Source organism: Cherax quadricarinatus, chromosome 4, assembly GCF_038502225.1.
Source record: "Cherax quadricarinatus isolate ZL_2023a chromosome 4, ASM3850222v1, whole genome shotgun sequence".
In the NCBI taxonomy this organism is placed as follows: domain Eukaryota; kingdom Metazoa; phylum Arthropoda; class Malacostraca; order Decapoda; family Parastacidae; genus Cherax; species Cherax quadricarinatus.
Window position 1 is genome coordinate 53,852,782 of NC_091295.1, and position 25,781 is coordinate 53,878,562.

The window sequence follows — 25,781 nt, forward strand, 5'->3', positions numbered from 1 at the left end:
AAGTATTATCACTGAGGAGTATTATCACTGAGAAGTATTATCACTGAGGAGTATTATCACTGAGAAGTATTATCACTGAGAAGTATTATCACTGAGGAGTATTATCACTGAGAAGTATTATCACTGAGGAGCATTATCACTGAGAAGTATTATCACTGAGGAGTATTATCACTGAGAAGTATTATCACTGAGGAGCATTATCACTGAGAAGTATTATCACTGAGGAGTATTATCACTGAGAAGTATTATCACTGAGGAGCATTATCACTGAGAAGTATTATCACTGAGAAGTATTATCACTGAGGAGTATTATCACTGAGAAGTATTATCACTTGAAAGTTTTAGTCACCTAGTCCATCATTTTCCTTGCAGTTGTGATCCTCGAATGTGACATCTTCTGACATTTTCACTCCAAGGTCTCTAACAGTAAGTTTCCGCTTTGTTTCCTACACAGAGCCATAGTCTTGGGCTACAAAGAAAGGTTTTCTACCCAAATGTCCTACCACGGTTTAGTTATCTTATAAATAATCTAGAAAACAGATAATGCAATTATTTCATCTTCAGAGGTTTATAATTATAATTCCTCAGTGCGTTTATGTAGATTATTAAGAACAAAGGGTTGAGCCCTAACCCTTGCGGAACGATATTCGTGACTGATCCCCATACCGAATCCTGCCCCATTTATGCAAATTGTTTCCCCTGAGTCAGCCAAGCGTCCCTCCAGGAAAGTATATGTACATTATCGCACACCACCACCACTGTTTTTATATCTCTTGTGTGGGAAAACTCTCAATGCTCTTAATTATACCCCTATAAATAGCGTAAAGAATACAAGTCACAATACCTAAGTATTTCTCGACTATTGAGAGTCACATTCGAGGGAGGATCACCGAAACACTGTAATGACATACAACACATTGCTTAATTAGATTGCTTATGTTGCCCTGGGTTAATAACCCGATGAAATTTTTTAGCCAAGGCCTTGCGAGTTCATTCGTGACCCCACCTTCACATGCCGGGTAATAAGGAACGCATTTAGCGTGTCTACTGAGGGCTCAGATAATTCGTAGTCGTGACTAGACTTGTAGACGCACCCGCCCTACAAGGATATATACACTTTGAGACGTCTTTCTCGGTGTATATACACTGGAAATCTACTTTAATCCCTATTTTAGGGAATAAAATATTCCCCACTGGTGGCGAACAGCCTTAATAACCCTCGTGTAGTCGATAGACTTCAAAAACTTCATTAACCCAAGTTCCTAAACACGTCTCTCAGAGCGGGCAAACACTGTCCAGTATCAAGACCAACCTCAACATTATGTTTACGCGTCCACGGAGCTTAAGAAAAAGAGAGAAACAGAAAAAAGGGGGGACAAAACCATAAGGTATCTACGCTGACGGGGATACGTAATAAAACGAGACTTACGCGACGCTAACGACACCGAGACGCGATCCTGAGCGTAACACTCCGGGAGGAGGAACTTAAAAGAGTCTCGGCTCCGTATTTCATAGAGACCATTATGGCGTGGTCGTCGGCGCCATAGAGACCATTATGGCGTGGTCGTCGGCGTCATAAAGACTCTTATGGTAAGGTCGTCCGTGATTAAGACCATTGTATAGTCTGGTCGTCGGCGCCATAAAGACCACTATGGTAAGGTTGTCCGTGATAAAAAAAAATATAGTCAGGTCGTCGATCCCACAGAGACTATAATGGTCCGGTAGTCGGTGACAAAGACCATTATAGTCTGCTCGTCAGCGGAATAAGATTATTTTTAGCAATAGGGACCAGTTTGGTCTATTAGTCAGGTTATCGTTACTCTGCCAGACCGGTAGGAATATCTCTTAACGCCCATCATCCCTAGTAAGGCAAGGAATAAAAATGTGCCGTGGCCAACCTGTGCACTGTAACTTGGAAAGAGGGGTCACTGCCCCCATCATGGCGTTTGGGAGTAAAGACAGGCGTTCGCCTTGTTATTAAAATATGTAGGAGGGTATTTGTGGTTGTATGGGAAAGGGGTTGAGTTGGGGAATATGGTTATGAGTTGGGTGTTGGGGAGGGATGGTGGGGGAGAGATGGAGGAGAGGTGAGGGAGAGGTGGGGGAGAGGTGGGGGAGAAGTGGGGGAGAGGTGGGGGAGAGGTGGGGGTAAGAGTGAGGGAATATTTTCTTTTTATTTAGCAAAAATGAATACATCAGCAACGTGCTGCTACAATATTCTAAAGGATAATTAATGTGGAATGTGTGAGAATAGACACTCTCAGCACCACGTCTACCTGGAATCTACCTGGAGTCTACCTGGAGTCTACCTGGAGAGTGTCCCGGGGGTCAACGCCCCCGCGACCCGGACCTTCACCAGGCCACGTGTGACAAGTGTACAGATTTCTACGTTTCCTGGTTATTGTGGAGACAAAATTATTTCCATGAGACTGAAGAAGGATGAATGAATCTTTTCTACGTTAATAAGAGTATTCTGTGAGATGCACATACCTCCTCCCTGTATGTATAATACCTCCTCCCTGTATGTATAATACCTCCTCCCTGTATGTATAATACCTCCTCCCTGTATGTATAATACCTCCTCCCTGTATGTATAATACCTCCTCCCTGTATGTATAATACCTCCTCCCTGTATGTATAATACCTCCTCCCTGTATGTATAATACCTCCTCCCTGTATGTATAATACCTTCCTCCCTGTATGTATAATACCTCCTCCCTGTATGTATAATACCTCCTCCCTGTATGTATAATACCTCCTCCCTGTATGTATAATACTTCCTCCCTGTATGTATAATACCTCCTCCCTGTATGTATAATACCTCCTCCCTGTATGTATAATACTTCCTCCCTGTATGTATAATACCTCCTCCCTGTATGTATAATACCTCCTCCCTGTATGTATAATACCTCCTCCCTGTATGTATAATACCTCCTCCCTGTATGTATAATACCTCCTCCCTGTATGTATAATACTTCCTCCCTGTATGTATAATACCTCCTCCCTGTATGTATAATACCTCCTCCCTGTATGTATAATACCTCCTCCCTGTATGTATAATACCTCCTCCCTGTATGTATAATACTTCCTCCCTGTATGTATAATACCTCCTCCCTGTATGTATAATACCTCCTCCCTGTATGTATAATACCTCCTCCCTGTATGTATAATACCTCCTCCCTGTATGTATAATACTTCCTCCCTGTATGTATAATACCTCCTCCCTGTATGTATAATACTTCCTCCCTATATGTATAATACCTCCTCCCTGTATGTATAATACTTCCTCCCTGTATGTATAATACCTCCTCCCTGTATGTATAATACTTCCTCCCTGTATGCATAATACCTCCTCCCTGTATGTATAATACCTCCTCCCTGTATGCATAATACCTCCTCACTGTATGTATAATACCTCCTCCCTGTATGCATAATACCTCCTCCCTGTATGTATAATACCTCCTTCCTGTATGTATAATACTTCCTCCCTGTATGTATAATACCTCCTCCCTGTATGTATAATACCTCCTCCCTGTATGTATAATACCTCCTCCCTGTATGTATAATACTTCCTCCCTGTATGTATAATACCTCCTCCCTGTATGTATAATACCTCCTCCCTGTATGTATAATACTTCCTCCCTGTATGTATAATACCTCATCCCTGTATGCATAATACCTCCTCCCTGTATGTATAATACTTCCTCCCTGTATGTATAATACCTCCTCCCTGTATGTATAATACTTCCTCCCTGTATGTATAATACTTCCTCCCTGTATGTATAATACCTCCTCCCTGTATGTATAATACCTCCTCCCTGTATGTATAATACCTCCACCCTGTATGTATAATACCTCCTCCCTGTATGTATAATACTTCCTCCCTGTATGTATAATACTTCCTCCCTGTATGCATAATACCTCCTCCCTGTATGTATAATACCTCCTCCCTGCATGTATAATACCTCCTCCCTGTATGTATAATATTCCTCCCTGTATGTATAATACCTCCTCCCTGTATGTATAATATCTCTTCCCTGTATGCATAATACCTCCTCCCTGTATGTATAATACCTCCTCCCTGTATGCATAATACCTCCTCCCTGTATGTATAATACCTCCTCCCTGTATGTATAATACCTCCTCCCTGTATGTATAATACTTCCACCCTGTATGTATAATACCTCCTCCCTGTATAATTAACACCTCCTCCCTGTAATCATAATACCTTCTCCCTGTATGTAAAATACCTCCTCCCTGTATGTATAATACCTCCTCCCTGTATGTATAATACCTCCTCCCTGTATGCATAATACCTCCTCCCTGTATGTATAATACCTCCTCCCTGCATGTATAATACCTCCTCCCTGTATGTATAATATCTCCTCCCTGTATGTATAATACCTCCTCCCTGTATGTATAATACCTCCTCCCTGTATGTATAATACTTCCTCCCTGTATGTATAATACCTCTTCCCTGTATGTATAATACCTCCTCCCTGTATGTATAATACATCCTCCCTGTATGCATAATACCTCCTCCCTGTATGTATAATACCTCCTCCCTGTATGCATAATACCTCCTCCCTGTATGTATAATACCTCCTCCCTGTATGCATAATACCTCCTCCCTGTATGTATAATACCTCCTTCCTGTATGTATAATACTTCCTCCCTGTATGTATAATACCTCCTCCCTGTATGCATAATACCTCCTCCCTGTATGTATAATACCTCCTCCCTGTATGTATAATAGTTCCTCCCTGTATGTATAATACCTCTTCCCTGTATGTATAATACCTCCTCCCTGTATGTATAATACCTCCTCCCTGTATGTATAATACCTCCTCCCTGTATGCATAATACCTCCTCGCTGTATGTGTAATACTTCCTCCCTGTATGTATAATGCCTCCTTCCTGTATGTATAATACCTCCTCCCTGTATGTATAATACTTCCTCACTGTATGTATAATACCTCCTCCCTGTATGTATAATACCTCCTCCCTGTATGTATAATACCTCCTCCGTGTATGTATAATACCTCCTCCCTGTATGTATAATACCTCCTCCCTGTATGTATAATACCTCCTCCCTGCATGTATAATACCTCCTCCCTGTATGTTTAATACCTCCTCCCTGTAAGTATAATACCTCCTCCCTGTTTGTATGATACTTCCTCCCTGTATGTATAATACCTCCTCCCTGTATGTATAATACCTCCTCCCTGTATGCATAATACCCCCTCCCTGTATGTATAATACCTCCTCCCTGTATGTATAATACCTCCTCCCTGTATGTATAATACCTCCTCCCTGTATGTATAATACCTCCTCCCTGTATGTATAATACTTCCTCTCTGCATGTATAATACCTCCTCTCTGTATGTATAATACCTCCTCCCTGTATGCATAATACCTCCTCCCTGTATGTATAATACCTCCTCCCTGTATGTATAATACCTCCTCCCTGTATGTATAATACCTCCTCCCTGTATGTAAAATACCTCCTCCCTGTATGTATAATACCTCCTCCCTGTATGTATAATACCTCCTCCCTGTATGTATAATACCTCCTCCCTGTATGCATAATACCTCCTCCCTGTATGTATAATACCTCCTCCCTGTATGTATAATACTTCCTCCCTGTATGTATAATACCTCCTCCCTGTATGTATAATACCTCCTCCCTGTATGTATACCTCCTCCCTGTATGCATAATACCTCCTCCCTGTATGTATAATACCTTCTCCCTGTATGTATAATAGTTCCTTCCTGTATGTATAATACCTCCTCCCTGTATGTATAATACCTCCTCCCTGTATGTATAATACCTCCTCCCTGTATGCATAATACCTCCTCCATGTATGTATAATACCTCCTCCCTGTATGTATAATACCTCCTCCCTGTATGCATAACACCTCCTCCCTGTATGTATAATACCTCCTCCCTGTATGTATAATACTTCCTCCCTGTATGTATAATACCTCCTCCCTGTATGTATAATACTTCCTCCCTGTATGTATAATACCTCCTCCCTGTATGTATAATACCTCCTCCCTGTATGTATAATGCCTCCTCCCTGTATGTATAATACCTCCTCCCTGTATGTATAATACCTCCTCCCTGTATGTATAATACCTCCTCCCTGTATGTATAATACTTCCTCCCTGTATGTATAATACCTCCTCCCTGTATGTATAATACCTCCTCCCTGTATGTATAATACCTCCTCCCTGTATGCATAATACCTCCTCCCTGTATGTATAATACCTTCTCCCTGTATGTATAATAGTTCCTTCCTGTATGTATAATACCTTCTCCCTGTATGTATAATACCTCCTCCCTGTATGTATAATACCTCCTCCCTGTATGTATAATACCTCCTCCCTGTATGCATAATACCTCCTCCCTGTATGTATAATACCTCCTCCCTGTATGTATAATACCTCCTCCCTGTATGCATAATACCTCCTCCCTGTATGTATAATACCTTCTCCCTGTATGTATAATAGTTCCTTCCTGTATGTATAATACCTCCTCCCTGTATGTATAATACCTCCTCCCTGTATGTATAATACCTCCTCCCTGTATGTATAATACCTCCTCCCTGTATGCATAATACCTCCTCCCTGTATGTATAATACCTCCTCCCTGTATGTATAATACCTCCTCCCTGTATGCATATTACCTCCTCCCTGTATGTATAATACCTCCTCCCTGTATGTATAATACTTCCTCCCTGTATGTATAATGCCTCCTCCCTGTATGTATAATACCTCCTCCCTGTATGTATAATACTTCCTCCCTGTACGTATAATACCTCCTCCCTGTATGTATAATACCTCCTCCCTGTATGTATAATGCCTCCTCCCTGTATGTATAATACCTCTTCCCTGTATGTATAATACCTCCTCCCTGTATGTATAATACTTCCTCCCTCTATGTATAATACCTCCTCCTTGTACGTATAATACCTCCTCCCTGTATGTATAATACCTCCTCCCCGTATGTATAATACCTCCTCCCTGTATGTATAATACCTCCTTCCTCTATGCATAATACCTCCTCCCTGTATGCATAATACCTCCTCCCTGTATGTATAATACCTCCTCCCTGTATGTATAATACCTCCTCCCTGTATGTATAATACCTCCTCCATGTATGCATAATACCTCCTCCCTGTATGCATAATACCTCCTCCCTGTATGTATAATACCTCCTCCCTGTATGTATAATACCTCCTCCCTGTATGTATAATACCTCCTCCCTGTATGTATAATACCTCCTCCCTGTATGTATAATACCTCCTCCCTGTATGTATAATACCTCCTCCCTGTATGCATAATACCTCCTCCCTGTACGTATAATACCTCCTACCTGTACGTATAATACCTCCTCTCTGTATGTATAATACCTCCTCCCTGTATGTATAATACCTCCTCCCTGTATGCATAATACCTCCTCCCTGTACGTATAATACCTCCTCCCTGTATGTATAATACCTCCTCCCTGTATGTATAATACCTCCTCCCTGTATGTATAATACCTTCTCCCTGTATGTATAATACCTCCTCCCTGTACGTATAATACCTCCTCCCTGTATGTATAATACCTCCTCCCTGTATGTATAATACCTCCTCCCTGTATGTATAATATCCCGAGGCTTGAAACCAGACAGACAGCGGAGAAACATCGGTAAAACCCGGATCAATGCGGAACTGGGAGCAACAATGAAAATGTTCTGTATGAAGTAGATACATCAAGAGTGCAGTGTAAACAACCACAAAGTTGCAAACAATGAGCTTAACCAGGAAGCCTGGTCAAAGACTGGGCTGTGTGGGCGCTGACCCCTTTAACACCCTCCAGGTAGCAGGTAACCTGACCTAATGTAACTAAGCCCAATCCAGCCAAACCTAAACTAAAATAAAAATAATTTTAAAGTTTGTAGGAAGATCATATAAGTGAGGTTGCGACCCTCCTACGAAAATTTATGTAGTGAAATGAGGGTAAGTTGCTGCCAATATTGTGTAGAGACGTGGCATGTTTATGACAGGCTTGGGGAGGGAGGAGAAGAGATGGGAAAGAGGGGAGAGTGGGGGTAGGGGAGGAGAAATGAGGGGAGTATTAGCAAGGCGTGTCTATGTTAAGACCGGTGGGGGTAAAGGTGGGGTTGGGGGTTGTCCTGGACAGGCAGTGGAGGGCAGGGGTTGTATAGAAGGGAAGAAGGGAGTGTAGGAGATATAGAGTTTAGTGGTAGAGGGGGTGTGGGGAGAGTAGGGGTTGGAGTGTGTACCCTACACGCTTGCTGCGGTCAGTGGCACGACAGCATAAGTACCTTTATTTAGGCCCTGGTACATATAAGTACAATTATAATACATAGTGTAAATTGTCTATGATAACCCAAAATAAAGTGACCAATTTTCATTGGGGTCTTTATATAGCATATGACTACACTAAGCACTATGAATTAGTCCCAGAGTTACCAGCAATACTCCGGGTAAACATCGTTTACACTCTTCTCTTTAGCACAGTATGACCAATTAGGCACAAATTTTGATTATCTCCTCAGTATTTGTCTTCAACAGGTCCGAATTCCAAAAGTCGCTATTTTGATCCCACTCCCACAAACAACCCGCACATATGAGAGAGAAGCTTATTGCAACGTTTCGGTCCGATTTGGACCGAAACGTCTGTCCAAATGTGCTGGTATTTTGTATATTTTTTAGTCACGGTATTATGCCGCTTTGTTCTTTTCAAAGTATTTATTCATATTGTTTACCCATTAAGATAATTTATTAATTAATTAAGTCTGAGGAGCCTGCTACCAGTAGATACCTGGAGTCAATGACCAGTCAGCCGGGTTGTACGACCTGAGTGCAACCAGCAGTAACAGCCTCGTTGATCAGGCCCTGATTCACCGAGAGACCTGGTCAAGGATCGGCCAGCGGGGGCGTTGCCCCCCCCGGAACACCCTCAAGGTAGGTTAAGTACACAGCAGACTTCTTCATTCCATAACAGAGGTGTCTAACTATAGATAAAGACGTAGTGGAAAGGAGATGATGTGATCAGTTCAACAGCCCTAAAGACGTAGTTCCTAGGGAGTCAGTCCCTCAGCCTTAAGAAATGTTCACCTCCACAGTGCTGAACAATGTTCAGTGCAAATCGACATTACCTCAAGCTGCAAGCTGTTCATAACTACAATTTACAGACATGGAGTCACGGCAGACAGAATTTAGATGCGGGGACGAGCCGGACACATACTATTCACATGTGCTGTGTGCAGTCCACATATGTCAACTGACCTACATCTTTATACACACACACACACACACACACATCTTCATCTTCATACAGATGCTACACGTAGTATTACTGATACTGAAGAATGTTTAATACATAATAAACTGAGAGAGACTTGCAGTGTCTCATGGCTCAAGGTCAGTTGCAACGCCAAGATGCCAGTTTGGTTAAAAAAAATAAAATTATAAATCTGTCACCATAGGGACCTCGGTAAATGTTGCTACCAGTGTTGCTTTGAAGGAAGACTGAGTCATGTTGAACGACAGTGTGTGCAGCAACAGGTTTGAGGGCGCGTGTACTATAGTGTCATGTGTACTACAGTGTCATGTGTACTATAGTGTCATGTGTACTACTGTGTCATGTGTACCACAGTGTCATGTGTACTACTGTGTCATGTGTACCACAGTGTCATGTGTACTACTGTGTCATGTGTACTACAGTGTCATGTGTACTACAGTGTCATGTTTACTACTGTGTCATATGTACTACTGTGTCATGTGAGCTACAGTGTCAAGTGAATTACAGTGTCATGTGCACTACAGTGTCATGTGTACTACAGTGTCATGGGATCAGGTGGATAATAAACCTAACTCTAAATAACACATCTAAGGTAAGCCTAAATGTAGTTAATATTGTTTAATATCAATGAACTATGTTATTTTCTCAAGGTATCGACTGAAACCATTGCAGAATATGTGAACTGAACAAGTCAGTCATTGTAGAATAACCCATGTAATATAATATAACATAAAATAACACAGCATAATATAACAAATATCTTTACTTACTGTGACGAAAACTCTAGACGCTGCGCCCCGTTCCTGAAAGATAAAAAAATATATATATATATTTTTAAATAAACGTAATAAAATATAACAAAATTATATTTTCTAGCAGAGAAATTGAATTGGCATAATTGTAACCACTTTTTTTTTAAAGAAATGGAGGGGTAAGCCAGTGGAAGGCCTCGGTCAGATGAATAAAAGCTCCAGTTGTGGGTCATCATATGACTAAAATCAGAGTCAGGAAATACTTGCCCTGCTTCTTGACAAACCTTACGTAACCTAACCTGGCAGTGAAGTGTGTTAATTATCAGTGAATCTGCAGAGTATAGTAACAAGGTGTGAAGAAGCGAGCCATAATATCTACGATGAATATTTATTTAGTTTTAAAAAAATAACGTCCATATATATCCATATATATATATATATATATATATATATATATATATATATATATATATATATATATATATATATATATATATATATATATATATATATATATATATATATATATATATATATATATATATATATGTGTGTGTGTGTGTGTGTGTGTGTGTGTGTGTACTCACCTAGTTGTACTCACCTAGTTGAGGTTACAGGGGTCGATTCAGAGCTCTTGGCCGCGCCTCTTCACTGATCGCTACTAGGTCACTCTCCCTGAACCGTGAGCTTTATCATACCTCTGCTTAAAGCTATGTATGGATCCTGCCTCCACTACATCGCTTTCCAAACTATTCCACTTACTGACTACTCTGTGGCTGAAGAAATACTTCCTAACATCCCTGTGATTCATCTGTGTCTTCAACTTCCTACTGTGTCCCCTTGTTACTGTGTCTAATCTCTGGAACATCCTGTTTTTGTCCACCTTATCAATTCCTCTCAGTATTTTGTATGTCTTTATCATGTCCCCCCTATCTCTCCTGTCCTCCAGTGTCGTCAAGTTGATTTCCCTTAACCTCTCCTCGTAGGACATACCTCTTAGCTCTGGGACTAGTCTTGTTGCAAAACTTTGCACTTTCTCTAGTTTCTTTACGTGCTTGGCTAGGTGTGGGTTCCAAACTGGTGCCGCATACTCCAATATGGTCCTAACGTACACGGTGTACAGGGTCCTGAAAGATTCCTTATTAAGATGTCGGAATGCTGTTCTGAGGTTTGCTAGGCGCCCATATGCTGCAGCCGTTATTTGGTTGATGTGCGCTTCAGGAGATGTGCCTGGTGTTATACTCACCCAAAGATCTTTTTCCTTGAGTGAGGTTTGTAGTCCCTGGCCCCCTAGACTGTACTCCGTCTGCGGTCTTCTTTGCCTTTCCCCAATCTTCATGATTTTGCACTTGGAGGGATTGAACTCCAGGAGCCAATTGCTGGACCAAGTCTGCAGCCTGTCCAGATCCCTTTGTAGTTCTGCCTGGTCTTCGATCGAGTGAATTCTTCTCATCAACTTCACGCCATCTGCAAACAGGGACACTTCGGAGTCTATTCCTTCCGTCATGTCGTTCACAAATACCAGAAACAGCAATGGTCCTAGGACTGACCCCTGTGGGACCCCGCTGGTCACAGGTGCCCACTCTGACACCTCGCCACGTACCATGATTCGCTGCTGTCTTCCTGACACGTATTCCCTGATCCATTGTAGTGCCTTCCCTGTTATCCATGCTTGGTCCTCCAGTTTCTCCACTAATCTCTTGTGTGGAACTGTGTCAAACGCCTTCTTGCAGTCCAAGAATAAGCAATCCACCCACCCCTCTCTCTCTTGTCTTACTGCTGTCACCATGTCATAGAACTCCAGTAGGTTTGTGACACAGGATTTCCCGTCCCTGAAACCATGTTGGCTGCTGTTGATGAAATCATTCCTTTCTAGTTGTTCCACCAGTCTTCTCCTGATAATCTTCTCCATGATTTTGCATACTATACATGTCAGTGACACTGGTCTGTAGTTTAGTGCTTCATGTCTGTCTCCTTTTTTAAAGATTGGGACTACATTTGCTGTCTTCCATGCCTCAGGCAATCTCCCTGTTTCGATAGATGTATTGAATATTGTTGTTAGGGGTACACATAGCGCCTCTGCTCCCTCTCTCAGGACCCATGGGGAGATGTTATCTGGCCCCATTGCCTTTGAGGTATCTAGCTCACTCAGAAGCCTCTTCACTTCTTCCTCGGTTGTGTGCACTGTGTCCAGCACTTGGTGGTGCTCCCCAACTCTCCGTCTTTCTGGAGCCCCTTCTGTCTCCTCTGTGAAAACTTCTTTGAATCTCTTGTTGAGTTCCTCACATACTTCACGGTCATTTCTGGTTGTCTCTCCTCCTTCCTTCCTTAGCCTGATTACCTGGTCCTTGACTGTTTCCCTCCTGATGTGGCTGTAACAGTTTCGGGTCAGATTTGGCTTTCGCTGCTATGTCGTTTTCATATTGTCTTTGGGCCTCCCTTCTTATCTGTGCATATTCGTTTCTGGCTCTACGACTGCTCTCCTTATTCCCCTGGGTCCTTTGCCTTCTATATTTCTTCCATTCCCTAGCACACTTGGTTTTTGCCTCCCTGCACCTTTGGGTGAACCATGGGCTCATCCTGGCTTTTCCATTATTCCTGTTACCCTTGGGTACAAACCTCTCCTCAGCCTCCTTGCATATTGTTGCTACATATTCCATCATCTCATTAACTGGCTTCCCTGCCAGTTCTCTGTCCCACTGAACCCCGTTCAGGAAGTTCCTCATTCCCGTGTAGTCCCCTTTCTTGTAGTTTGGCTTCATTCGTCCTGGCCTTCCTGCTTCTCTCTCCACTTGTAGCTCTACTGTGTATTCGAAGTTTAAAACCACATGATCGCTAGCCCCAAGGGGTCTTTCATATATGATGTCCTCGGTATCTGCACTACTCAAGGTGAATACTAAGTCCAGTCTTGCTGGTTCATCCTCTCCTCTCTCTCTTGTAGTGTCCCTTACGTGTTGGTACATGAAGTTTTCCAGTACCACCTCCATCATCTTAGCCCTCTATGTATCTTGGCCCCCATGTGGCTCCAAGTTCTCCCAATCGATCTCCTTGTGGTTAAAGTCACCCATGATCAGGAGCTCTGCCCTGCATGTTTGAGCTCTTCTGGCCACTGCAGCCAGTGTCAACCATCGCTCTATTGCTCTCGTCGTACTCTTGCCTTGGCCTCCTGCTGTTCTGTGGTGGGTCATACATCACTGCTATTACCACCTTGGGACCACCAGAGTGAAGCATCCCGCTATGTAATCACTTTCTTCTCCGCTGTCTCCTCTCTCCAGCTCATCAAAATTCCATCGGTTTTTGATCAGCAATGTGTGTGTGTGTGTGTGTGTGTGTGTGTGTGTGTGTGTGTGTGGTGTCACCGTGACTCTAGATTTATATTAATGTATATAAAATATGTTGTCCCATCGTGACTTCAGTTTTACATTAATGTATTTAAAATATGTTGTCTCACCATGACTCTTAAGATTTATAATTATGAAGGGAGTGACGCAGTGCCTGACGGCATCTGTAGTTGACTCTTGTTATTGTCGCATCTGAAGCAAAACAAAGTTAAACGCCAGGATGTTTTACCAGCGGTTGAAATATTCAATGAAGGTTGCAACAGTATTTACAGCAAGAGGGAAAGTTAAACTTACCTTGTGAACGTTTTACTTCAAGTTTGAGAAAGTGTTACCAGTTATTTTCAAGAGTTTCTTTGTTGCAACACTATTCCGAAAGGTTGCCCAAAATTTTTGTTTCAAGAATATTCACGAGGAAAAGTTCCACTCATTCAGAACTTATAATATGAAGATAAAACTTTAGCCTACTTTTCGGTTCTTTCTGGACCATTATCAAGTCGTCATTCAGGTAGATAGATAGATAGATAGATAGATAGAGAGAGAGAGAGAGAGAGAGAGAGAGAGAGAGAGAGAGAGAGAGAGAGAGAGAGAGAGAGAGAGAGAGAGAGAGAGAGAGAAGGGAAGCACGACGGATCAAATAAAGAAGAGAGGAGACATCCAAGGTCAGGTCAGGTCGTCACATGTATTCCAGAAATTAGACCATTTGACAAAATACTGGGTAAGTCCGGCATCAGCTGGAAAAAATACTTGGACTAAAATTCACTTTAAGTAAAACTGTGGCAAAGAAAAAAAAAAAAAAGATACGATAAAACCCATTGTGTTGGCGAATCGTCGTCATACTCGCATTGTCTATATTTTCTATAATTTGTCTCCTTAGGAGTGATGAGAATGAGAGAAAAATAAGAATGAGAATCCTTTCATTAAGACGTCTTGTGTGACGGATTGCTGAGGGTTTGTTTGGTAGAGCACCGGGATAGTACGTATGATCCCCTAATATTTAAGAAGACGTCGTCTGTGACGGCTAGAAGAGGAATAGTAGGTATGGACTCCCTAACATTACAGACAAGCAAGAGAGTTGTTAGTGTCAGCAGGGAGAACACATCTTCTGTGCCCTTGAAATTTGTTGGAAGGGAAACGACCAGTTTAACCCAGGTACTGGAGTCACAACCTGCTTGTTGAGTTTCCTTTTCTTGATCAGTCCAAATGTTTTTTTTTTAAAAAGTGAAATAAATTCCTCAACAAATATGAAAGTCAACCAATACCTGAAAAGGTCAAAATGGCCTTTTCAAGGCCAAAATCTTGAAACCCTAACTCACAGGGCGAGAATTATCACTGAGCACCGAAATCACAGGGCCAGAATTATCCCTAGGTACAATAATCCAGTGAAATAAACATTAGCTTCACCCTACCACCAAAGGCTTCATTACACAATGACCACCACGAGCTTCGTTTCAGTGTATTCTTGACGATAACCTTATCGCTCTGTTGAAATCTCCCTGCTCCGGCTGATGCTTTTCAATGCCAGATGTATGTAACCCAACATGAACGATGGAATGTGACGGGGAAGCTAACATAATGTACCTAACTTTTTCTCCTATAAGCTAACTGGGAAATATAACTGTAAAATGGTACCGCGAATATACTGCACTGGGGGTTTAATTAATTTTGGTAAATTAATATAGTATAGATATTTGGGTTAAAATAAAATAACAGCCAAGACTTATATTGAATTTTAGTCTCGACTTGGTACAAAAACTGACAATTGTAGCATGCTGGAAAAGACTCTGGAGTTCCATAGGAAGAGACTCCAGAATAACGCATGTGACGCCAATAGTGTAACACTGGGTAACACCTGTGAGTGTTACGCCTACGAGTGCAGCACTTGTGAGTGTACTCAGAGCTCCAGCGTCATCAATCACCGTAATAACTGACTAGTCACTAGGCTAACATTAGCGATCACCTTTTTTTTTTCTTTAAATGGGATCACCCTAGGTTCATGTAGGTTTGCCAGGACGGGTCCTGACCCGGGTCATCTTCCTGAGGTGACCCGCCAATGGCTATCGAAGGAATGTCGGAGTTTGCACATGTACCGTGGGCTGACCTGGACGCTGAATGATTAACGAGGTGAAGGACTCTTAATGATTAACGAGGTGAAGGACTCTTAATGATTAACGAGGTGAAGGACTCTTAATGATTAACGAGGTGAAGGACTCTTAATGATTAACGAGGTGAAGGACTCTTAATGATTAACGAGGTGAAGGACTCTTAATGATTAACGAGGTGAAGGACTCTTAATGATTAACGAGGTGAAGGACTCTTAATTCACGGAGTCTGAGACACTCTTACCTCGTATCATATATGATTAACACCCATTCCACATGAGCTGCATGATAACCCTTACGGTTTAAGAGCTCCCCGTAATTATACTTCTACTACAACAATTAGGAATCTTTATTGACGAAATGTTTTGCTAGCCAATGGCTTCTTCGGTCCAATACAGAAAAGAACGGAAGATGAGGAGGAGTTTGAGGCAATCAGTTCATCAGCCTGGAGTACTGAGAGAGAAAGACAGCATCAGCAGGTCGTGTCTGAAGGTTAGGTAAGCGAAGAAAAATTTCCTGTATCATGATCCATAGATATTCCTGCGATATATATCTAACAGGTTTAGGGCTTACTTCTACCCTCCCAGCCTGGTCTGGAACCAGGCTTTTCTGCTCCTTGCTTCTTCAACCAGGTTGTAATAATGTCGTTAGAATTACTGACAATATGTTAGGTAAAAGGACACAAGTGAAACTAGTGCGACATTTTACCGTGGCAGCATTTCGATCTTCAAGAGCTTTGTCAAGCCGGCTCGACAAAACTCCTGGAGAGCGAAACGTTGCCACAATAAAATATCGCATTAGTTGCACGTGTGAACTTTTATTCAACCAGGTTGATTCTGTTGGCGGCCCTCTGATACACACAGAAGATCCGCAGGTAAATACACACACACATGGCTCACAACAGCCAGAAATAAATGAAGGTCGGGACCAGAATGTAAAGTCCATCCTTGGTAAAATCATCTATATAAATAGAGGAAAGTAAATACAGCAGATCAAATACAGTAGGGTAAATACAACATAGTAAATACGTGAAGGTAAATACAGAGTCAGCTATTACTTCCAGGAAATATTCATAATTAATGTATATATATATAATACGTGATTTCTTTCGCCCATCCCTTCCCCCTCTTAAAAGAGGGTGGGGGAGGTGGACAGGGGAAGGGGGAGGGGAAGGGGGAGGGGAAGGGGGAGGGGAAGGGGGAGGGGAAGGGGGAAGGGAAGGGGCAGAGGAAGGGGAAGCTGATAAACGCCCACCATTTTCAATGTTAAGGATATGTATGCCCTTCCACAAGGGTACTTATACCCTTCTCACTTGCGAGACATTTTTTTCATACACAAGCATTTTTTTGTATATGTAAATGTTCATTTATTGCATTAATGGTGTGCAGTATAAGCAAATTGATGAATAATTACCATATGCAACACTTATCTTTATTATGACGTCATAATAAAGATACCCAGGTGTTGCACATGTGTTTTATTGAAAATATTCGTCCCTGTCATTCGTGACAGTCTTAAATGAACACATATGTTAAAAGACCCCAATGGAAACAAATTACTCTTGACTTTTTTGGGTTATCCTAGGTTTTCTACACATATGCTGCAATGTATGATAATCTGTGTAACTGTAAATAACAAAAAGGCACAATCCTGTGACTGGAACAATACACAAATAACCCGCACATAGGAAAGAGAAGCTTACGACTTTATAAATGGTCCAAGTCGGACCGAAACGTCGACGTAAGCTCCTCTCTCTCCTATGTGCAGGTTATTTTGTGTATCTATGTAACTGTATTTGTGTATAGCTGAATAAACTTACTTATACAGACAAGTTTTAATTTCCCTTTACTCGACAATAGTTTAGTCTCTCTTCACACAAATACAATTTACCATCCCTTCACACACACGCCTTGCACCCTTCCCTTCATGTTCACTCATTACACTCTATTCTCAAAAACAGTATATTCACCCTTTACCTACCGTATTATCTGGCTTATAAGACGCACGAGCATATAAGTTACCAAGCAGTTGTAACCTAATGTCAGTAAACTGCTAAAAACTTACTCTTGATCCTGACTTTAAGCATGTAAGGCGCGTCTTATATGCCGGAAAATACGGTATATATTCTACATTCTCCCTTTCCACTAACCACTATTTTGGTCTCCGCCTCAATTCGAGTTCTGTGTATTCTCACTCTAATTAAGTTCTAAATTAACTTGGAACAGAATCATGTCATACTGTGAATTATCTTGGAACAACACTTTACCATACTGAAAGTTATCTTCGAATAACACTCTATCGCACTGTGAGTTATCTTGGAACAACACTCTACCATACTAAGTTATTTTGGAACAACACTCTGCCATACTGAGAGTTATCTTGGAACAACACTCTTTCGTACTGTGAGTTATCTTGGAACAACACTCTATCGTACTGTGAGTTATCTTGGAACAACACTCTACCATACTGAGAGTTATCTTGGAACAACACTCTATCGTACTGTGAGTTATTTTGGAATAACGCTCTGCCATACTGAGAGTTATCTTGGAACAACACTCTACCATACTGAGAGTTATCTTGGAACAACACTCTACCATACAGTGAGTTATTTTGGAATAACGCTCTGCCATACTGAGAGTTATCTTGGAACAACACTTTGCCATACTCTGAGTTATCTTGGAACAACACTACTATACTGTGAGTTATCATGGAACAACACTGCCATACTCTGAGTTATCTTGGAACAACAATATTATACTGTAAGTTATCTTGGAACAACACTGCTATACAGTGAGTTATCTTGGAACAACACTGCTATACTGTAAGTTATCTTGGAACAACACTGCTATGCAGTGAGTTATCTTGGAACAACACTGCTATACTGTAAGTTATCTTGGAACATCACTGCTATGCAGTGAGTTATCTTGGAACAACACTGCTATACTGTAAGTTATCTTGGAACAACACTGCTATGCAGTGAGTTATCTTGGAACAACACTGCTATACTGTAAGTTATCTTGGAACAACACTGCTATGCAGTGAGTTATCTTGGAACAACACTGCTATACAGTGAGTTATCTTGGAACAACACTGCTATGCAGTGAGTTATCTTGGAACAACACTGCTATACAGTGAGTTATCTTGGAACAACACTCTGCCATACTGAGTTATATGAAAATAGCGCTCTATCATACCGTAAATTAACCGATAACAGCACTCATATCACACTATAAATGCTGCGATGAAAAGTACAATCAGATGGGAGGCTGCTCGTAAAACTCAAAATTTCTAACTGCATACTGAAAACTAGGCTCACTTAAAATTGAAACCGGTGTTCTCAAAACCTGACGCCTGATTACTAAAAATTAGGCTGCTTTAATAAAAATTTATGCTCCTATTTACAAATTATGTCATTCAGGAATGAAGTTTTCAGCGTCAGAACTATACCAGATGTGAGGTGTGGTTATGCTACAGTAAAGTATACAGATAGAAAGTAAAGAAGACACATAATGCAAATTGTGGCTCATTATTGTCAAGAAATTTCGTTTACTTGGGACTTTATCAACTCACAGTTGTGAATTGATAGTCAATTCACAACTGTGTTAATTCACAGTTGTGAAATGATATCAATTCACAACTGGGTCTATCAATTCACCAGGGATGATCAATTCGTATGGGCCAGTAGGCCTACAGCAGTGCTACTTCTTATGTTCTTATTACTTAGAACAAGGGAGTAGAACACAAGACAGTAGAACACAAGACAGTAGAACACAAGACAGTAGAACACAAGACAGTAGAACACAAGACAATAGAACACAAGACAGTAGAACACAAGACAGTAGAACACAAGACAGAAGAACACAAGACAGTAGAACACAAGGCAGTAGAACACAAGACAGTAGAACACAAGACAGAAGAACACAAGACAGTAGAACACAAGGCAGTAGAACACAAGACAGTAGAACACAAGACAGTAGAACACAAGGCAGTAGAACACAAGACAGTAGAACACAAGACAGAAGAACACAAGACAGTAGAACACAAGGCAGTAGAACACAAGACAGTAGAACACAAGACAGTAGAACACAAGACAGTAGAACACAAGACAGTAGAACACAAGACAGTAGAACACAAGACAGTAGAACACAAGACAGAAGAACACAAGACAGTAGAACAAAAGGCAGTAGAACATACGACAGTAGAACACAAGACATAAGAACACAAGGCAGTACAACACAAGACAGTACAACACAAGACAGTAGAACACAAGACAGTAGAACACAAGACAGTAGAACACAAGACAGTAGAACACAAGGCAGTAGAACACAAGACAGTAGAACACAAGGCAGTAGAACACAAGACAGTAGAACACAAGACAGTAGAACGCAAGGCAGTAGAACACAAGACAGTAGAACACAAGACAGTAGAACACAAGACAGTAGAACACAAGACAGTAGAACACAAGACAGTAGAACACAAGACAGTAGAACGCAAGGCAGTAGAACACAAGACAGTAGAACACAAGACAGTAGAACACAAGACAGTAGAACACAAGGCAGTAGAACACAAGACAGTAGAACACAAGACATTAGAACACAAGACAGTAGAACACAAGACAGTAGAACACAAGACAGTAGAACACAAGGCATTAGAACACAAGACAGTAGAACACAAGACAGAAGAACACAAGACAGTAGAACACAAGGCAGTAGAACACAAGACAGTAGAACACAAGACAGTAGAACACAAGACAGTAGAACACAAGACAGTAGAACACAAGACAGTAGAACACAAGACAGTAGAACACAAGACAGAAGAACACAAGACAGTAGAACAAAAGGCAGTAGAACACACGACAGTAGAACACAAGACATAAGAACACAAGGCAGTACAACACAAGACAGTAGAACACAAGACAGTAGAACACAAGACAGTGGAACACAAAACAGTAGAACACAAGACAGTAGAACACAAGACAGTAGAACACAAGACAGTAGAACAGAAGGCAGTAGAACACAAGACAGTAGAACACAAGACAGTAGAACACAAGACAGTAGAACAAAAGGCAGTAGAACACAAGACAGTAGAACACAAGACAGTAGAACACAAGACAGTAGAACACAAGACAGTAGAACACAAGGCAGTAGAACACAAGACAGTGGAACACAAGACAGTAGAACGCAAGACAGTAGAACAAAGGGCAGTAGAACACAAGGCAGTAGAACACAAGACAGTAGAACAAAAGGCAGTAGAACACAAGACAGTAGAACACAAGACAGTAGAACACAAGACAGTAGAACACAAGGCAGTAGAACACAAGACAGTAGAACACAAGACAGTAGAACACAAGGCAGTAGAACAAAAGACAGTGGAACACAAGACAGTGAAACACAAGACAGTAGAACAAAAGGCAGTAGAACACAAGGCAGTAGAACACAAGACAGTAGAACACAAGACAGTAGAACACAAGGCAGTAGAACAAAAGGCAGTAGAACACAAGACAGTAGAACACAAGACAGTAGAACACAAGAAGTAAAACACAAGAGACAATTTATAACATTTGAAAATAATAAAATTTAATAAAAATTTATAGAGATGTTTCGCATCGAAGGGGCGAAATGTCGTTACTGCTCAGTATTCCACACTGCTTATTTGTCTTGTTACTCATCGTGATGGTATTTCTTACCTTTCAAGTTAGAGAATAGTACAGCCGCACACTGCGGCTGTACCCATATGTACTAAATAAAAAAAAAAGAGCAGCGTTTGTTGTGTCTCAAGATTACGACTAATAAAGACAACAATAGTGTCAATTTCGACCAATAAAAAAAACAGTAATGACATATTTACCAATAAAGACAACAATATTGCCAATTTCGACCAATAAAGACACCAGTAATGACAATGTTTACCAATAAAGACAACAATAGTGCCAATTTCAACCAATAAAGACAACAGTAATGACAATATTTACCAATAAAGACAACAATATTGCCAATTTCGACCAATAAAGACAACCGTAATGACAATATTTACCAATAAAGACAACAATAGTGCCAATTTCGACCAATAAAGACAACCGTAATGACAATATTTACCAATAAAGACAACAATAGTGCCAATTTCGACCAATAAAGACACCAGTAATGACAATATTTACCAATAAAGACAACAATAGTGCCAATTTCGACCAATAAAGACACCAGTAATGACAATATTTACCAATAAAGACAACAATAGTGCCAATTTCGACCAATAAAGACAACAGTAATGACAATATCTGCCAATAAAGGCAACAGTAATGACAATATTTACCAATAAAGACAACATTAGTACCAATTTCAACCCATAAAGATAACAATAGAGGCAATTTTGACCAAGAAAGACAAAAATATTTGCAATTTCGAACAATACAGACAAAAATAATGACAATTACGACAAATGAAAACAATATCGACAATTTCGATCAATAAAGACAACAATAATGACAATTTCGACTAATAAAGACAACAATAGCGACAATTTCGACTAATAAAGACAACAATAGCCACAATTTCGAGTAATAAAGACAACAATAGCAACAATTTCCACCAGTAAAGACAACAGCAGTCTTACTGTCTGAGACGGATGAAGTCATCTGGACTTCCCGCAGCCAGACTATTGCCCACCTGCTCGTACCGGCGGATCCTACATATTTCATGGTTGTATTTGTTGGTCAATACGGCAGGTCGAGACCAACAGTTTGGTAGATCAGGGGGTAAAAAGTCGGGAATGAAAAGAATAAACCACTTACATAGCGTTTGGGTAAAATTATATTATAAAAATCAGAGATTATTTTATTTGAATAGTATCATATAGTCATGTTTTCAAAGGCGAGGTGTTTGGTTGTACTTTAATTAAATATTTATCCTAAAATCATGCTTTGAGGCCCCAAAATAGAGCCTGAAGCGCTTGACACTTTAAGAAGCCACTAAAAACTTGTTCAGGTTAAATCAACTTGAAATGGACAGGATTTAAAGGCCGGATTCACGCCAAATGATATAATGGAAGTTCTTTGAATAAAAGTCGAGAATTAAAACCATCAGCAACAGCAAATGGTTTTTATTCTCATTTCTCATGAAATGAGAAAAAATGAGAACTTTAAGTTTAAACTAGGAAGGTTGGAGAGAGAGAAGAAAGAAATTCTGTGCTGGTTTGTTCCTGTCACCGATTCTTCTGTTATTCTCCCTCAGCTTTGGATCACCTCGTCTTTCGTATATAGTTCTACAGTCTTCACATTATGTCCTTGAATTTGTATTGATAAAGCCACTGGATGGCGAAAAGTCTGCAAATATAGATACCCAGATGTTTTACATGTGTTTAATTGTTCATCTTGTCGGTGTTGTGTACCATTCATGTACATTCCTTAATGTCGTTCACTTTCTCCTGCTTTTTTTGTGCTGTCTGACGAGTATCGTAACATCAGTGATGCATAATATTGACATGATGAAGTATCAGACACTTGCTTCTGGGGCCGAGGGACTGATTATCTCATCTTCAACCTCTTCAGTCTTTTGTTTTTGTCCATGTATTGTAATGATTAAAAAAAAACCACTGGTTGATGAAACATCTGCATAATCAATATACCAGTTGTTGCATTTAATACTCAATCTCCTGTTTTTTTCTAAAATCTTCACACACTTTCTTCTCCTATGCATCTTTCTTCTAACATTCCCAGCTATTTTTCCACTTCCTTTTGTACTTTCCTTCCTTTGTCTTTCCTATCTCCTTCCCACCACCATACTGTCCCTCGTCTCCAGCTTGCCAGCTAGACCGAGGAAAGGATATGATTGGGGAACATTAGTGGAGGGGTGAGTTACATGCTTGTGGCGATGCAGCAATCCTTGTCATATCCTGTATGACTACGTTGAATTTTACACACACACACGCACAGACACGCATGTGTGCACACGGGGCCAGGAGCTGTGACTCGACCTTTGTAACAACATGAGTACACACGCATGTGTGCACACACACACGTGCGCGGAAAATTGGAGGTTACGAAGAGAAGCCATAAGCAGAGAATCGACATTGGTAAAGTGCTGAAACATCAATAATTTTGTGGAATGGTGCTGGTGACTGTCATTATGGCGGCCACTAAACGCTTTCAGAGTTTAACGCCATCTACAGTGTGTAGGGGTAGCCATGATGGTAGCAACTTGCGCCATCACACACAAAAAAATCCGGGAGGTATTACATTTCCAAAGTGCTGGCAAACTAATTACTGCCCATCCTGAGTATTGCAGTTAAATGATGCCAGGAAGAGAGGTCACGCCTCCTGTGCCATCTAATTACCTCCTACCTCCATCTTGTGTGTGTGTGTGTGTGTGTGTGTGTGTGTGTGTGTGTGTGTGTGTGTGTGTGTGTGTGTGTGTGTGTGTGTGTGTGTGTGTGTGTGTAATTGCTTCTTTATCTGTTACCATATTAAAACCAAAGAAGCCATTCTTGTCGAAACAAAATTCCTAGCGAGCCAAACGTTGCAGCAGTAAGAGTCTTGGTAGCTGCACATGTTATCCTTTACAAAATAACATTGGTAGGTCAGGCATGGGTGAAGGAAAATGAACTTTGTAGGATCAATACCTAAGGAGACGAAAACAACATGATTAAAACTGATTGTCTGGCAGGAGGTATCATAATGGATGAGAGAGATGACTGGTGTCTCAAAAAACCAAACCTGGTGTTCTGACGTGCTAAGTAAGTTTATTCAGGAATACACAAATGTAGTTACATAGATTATCATATATAGCAGCATATGTGTAAAGTACCTATGATAACCCAAAAAGTCAGACAGAGTGACTTATTTCCATTGGGGTCCTTTTACCTTATTATTATAATATAAAGGTGATAATATCTTATTATTATTCTAAAAGGAGATAACATCTTATTCTCATTCTATTAAGACTCTACTACACGAGGGTGTTATATCTTCGAAATTGGTCATCCTGTGTTATTTAACTATTGTAAGAGAATATGTTCATCACTTAATATTATAGCACGAAAGTCCCCGTTTATAGCTAAAACAGAGACTTTCGGCGTTATATTATTATCTGTTAATATATGAAAAATACCATGGTATTATTACTATTATTGCTATTATCGTTATTATATTTATTATCACTATTATCACTATTTTGTTATCATCACTATTATTTTATCATTATTGTTAGGTAGGATTTCTTGTGTATATAGAGTTTAAGTCTCGGAACTATTGTTCATTTGTTTATGTCCGGCTGACTGACGTTGGGTCAGGTGATCCAACCTGACGACGCGTCAACAGACTGACAAGTAGTCAGTCCGCTCCCTGCTCTAGCCCTGACAACTGATCGTATATCGGCTCTTACGGTGTACAGTTTGAATGGTTTTGAGAATTGGACTCTAGAGCTGACTCAGTTTATTCCTAATTGCTCTGAAAGATTCTTTTGATATTTATATTCTTGGTCAGTTCAGTAATCCATAGAGATACTTTACGGCCAGATTCAAAGGTCTTGCCAAATCTTGTACCTTTTGTATTTTGAGTTTACAGTCTTGTTAAGACAAAGACGTAAATTAAACTTCCTTATTAATGTGACATTTCCATGATTTTGAACTAAATGTATATGGTAAATTTATGGTATTAAGTTACATTAACTACAAAGAGAAGATAAAGTATTGTATTTAAATACTTTAATAAATTTGAATATTATTCTATGGAGTTTCCCAGTTGAAATTATTTCCCCTAGACTCTAAAATACCTTTAAATAACTCGGATCCAAAAATCTTGTGGCATAAGAAATAAATGGTAACAGGCCACATTCTGAAGTTCTTTAAAAAAATTTCTTATTCGCAACAAATGGGGTACCCGTCCGGGATCTCTGTTGTTCTAAGACATTGATCAAAAGAACAAATATAAAAGTTATATACTGGGAATTTATCTTTAGTTAATTTCAAAATATTTATCATGGAAGATCACATTAAAGAGTTATTTGAAGATTTAACATTGTCAAAGCTGGACTACTTGAAACCTGCTGGCAGATAGCCCGTAAATTGGGAGTACCATACGATAGATATTACACAGCCAATACCGTAAGGGCAATAATTAGAAACAAATTGTTTCCAGGGGCCTCTGACGATCATGTAGCAGGAGATTCTGACTCTGAAAGTTTAGTTTCTCAAGTAAGCTACCAGTCGAGATTCGAAGTATTAGAAGAACAATTTCAAAGAATTGATCTTGAAATTGAATCAGATAGATTAGGTC

General features: G+C 40.4%; 1 protein-coding gene across 5 annotated transcripts in view; it reads right to left on the bottom strand.

The window, feature by feature from the left end:
* Positions 1-25,781, bottom strand: part of LOC128684504 (ATP-binding cassette sub-family C member 12) — a 359,115-nt gene that overhangs the window by 242,419 nt on the left and 90,915 nt on the right. For all 5 annotated transcript variants that reach the window (XM_070096813.1, XM_070096837.1, XM_070096820.1 and 2 more), the window contains one exon: positions 10,090-10,122. The gene's annotated coding sequence lies outside the window, so the exon portion shown is untranslated. The remainder of the gene's footprint in view (positions 1-10,089; positions 10,123-25,781) is intronic.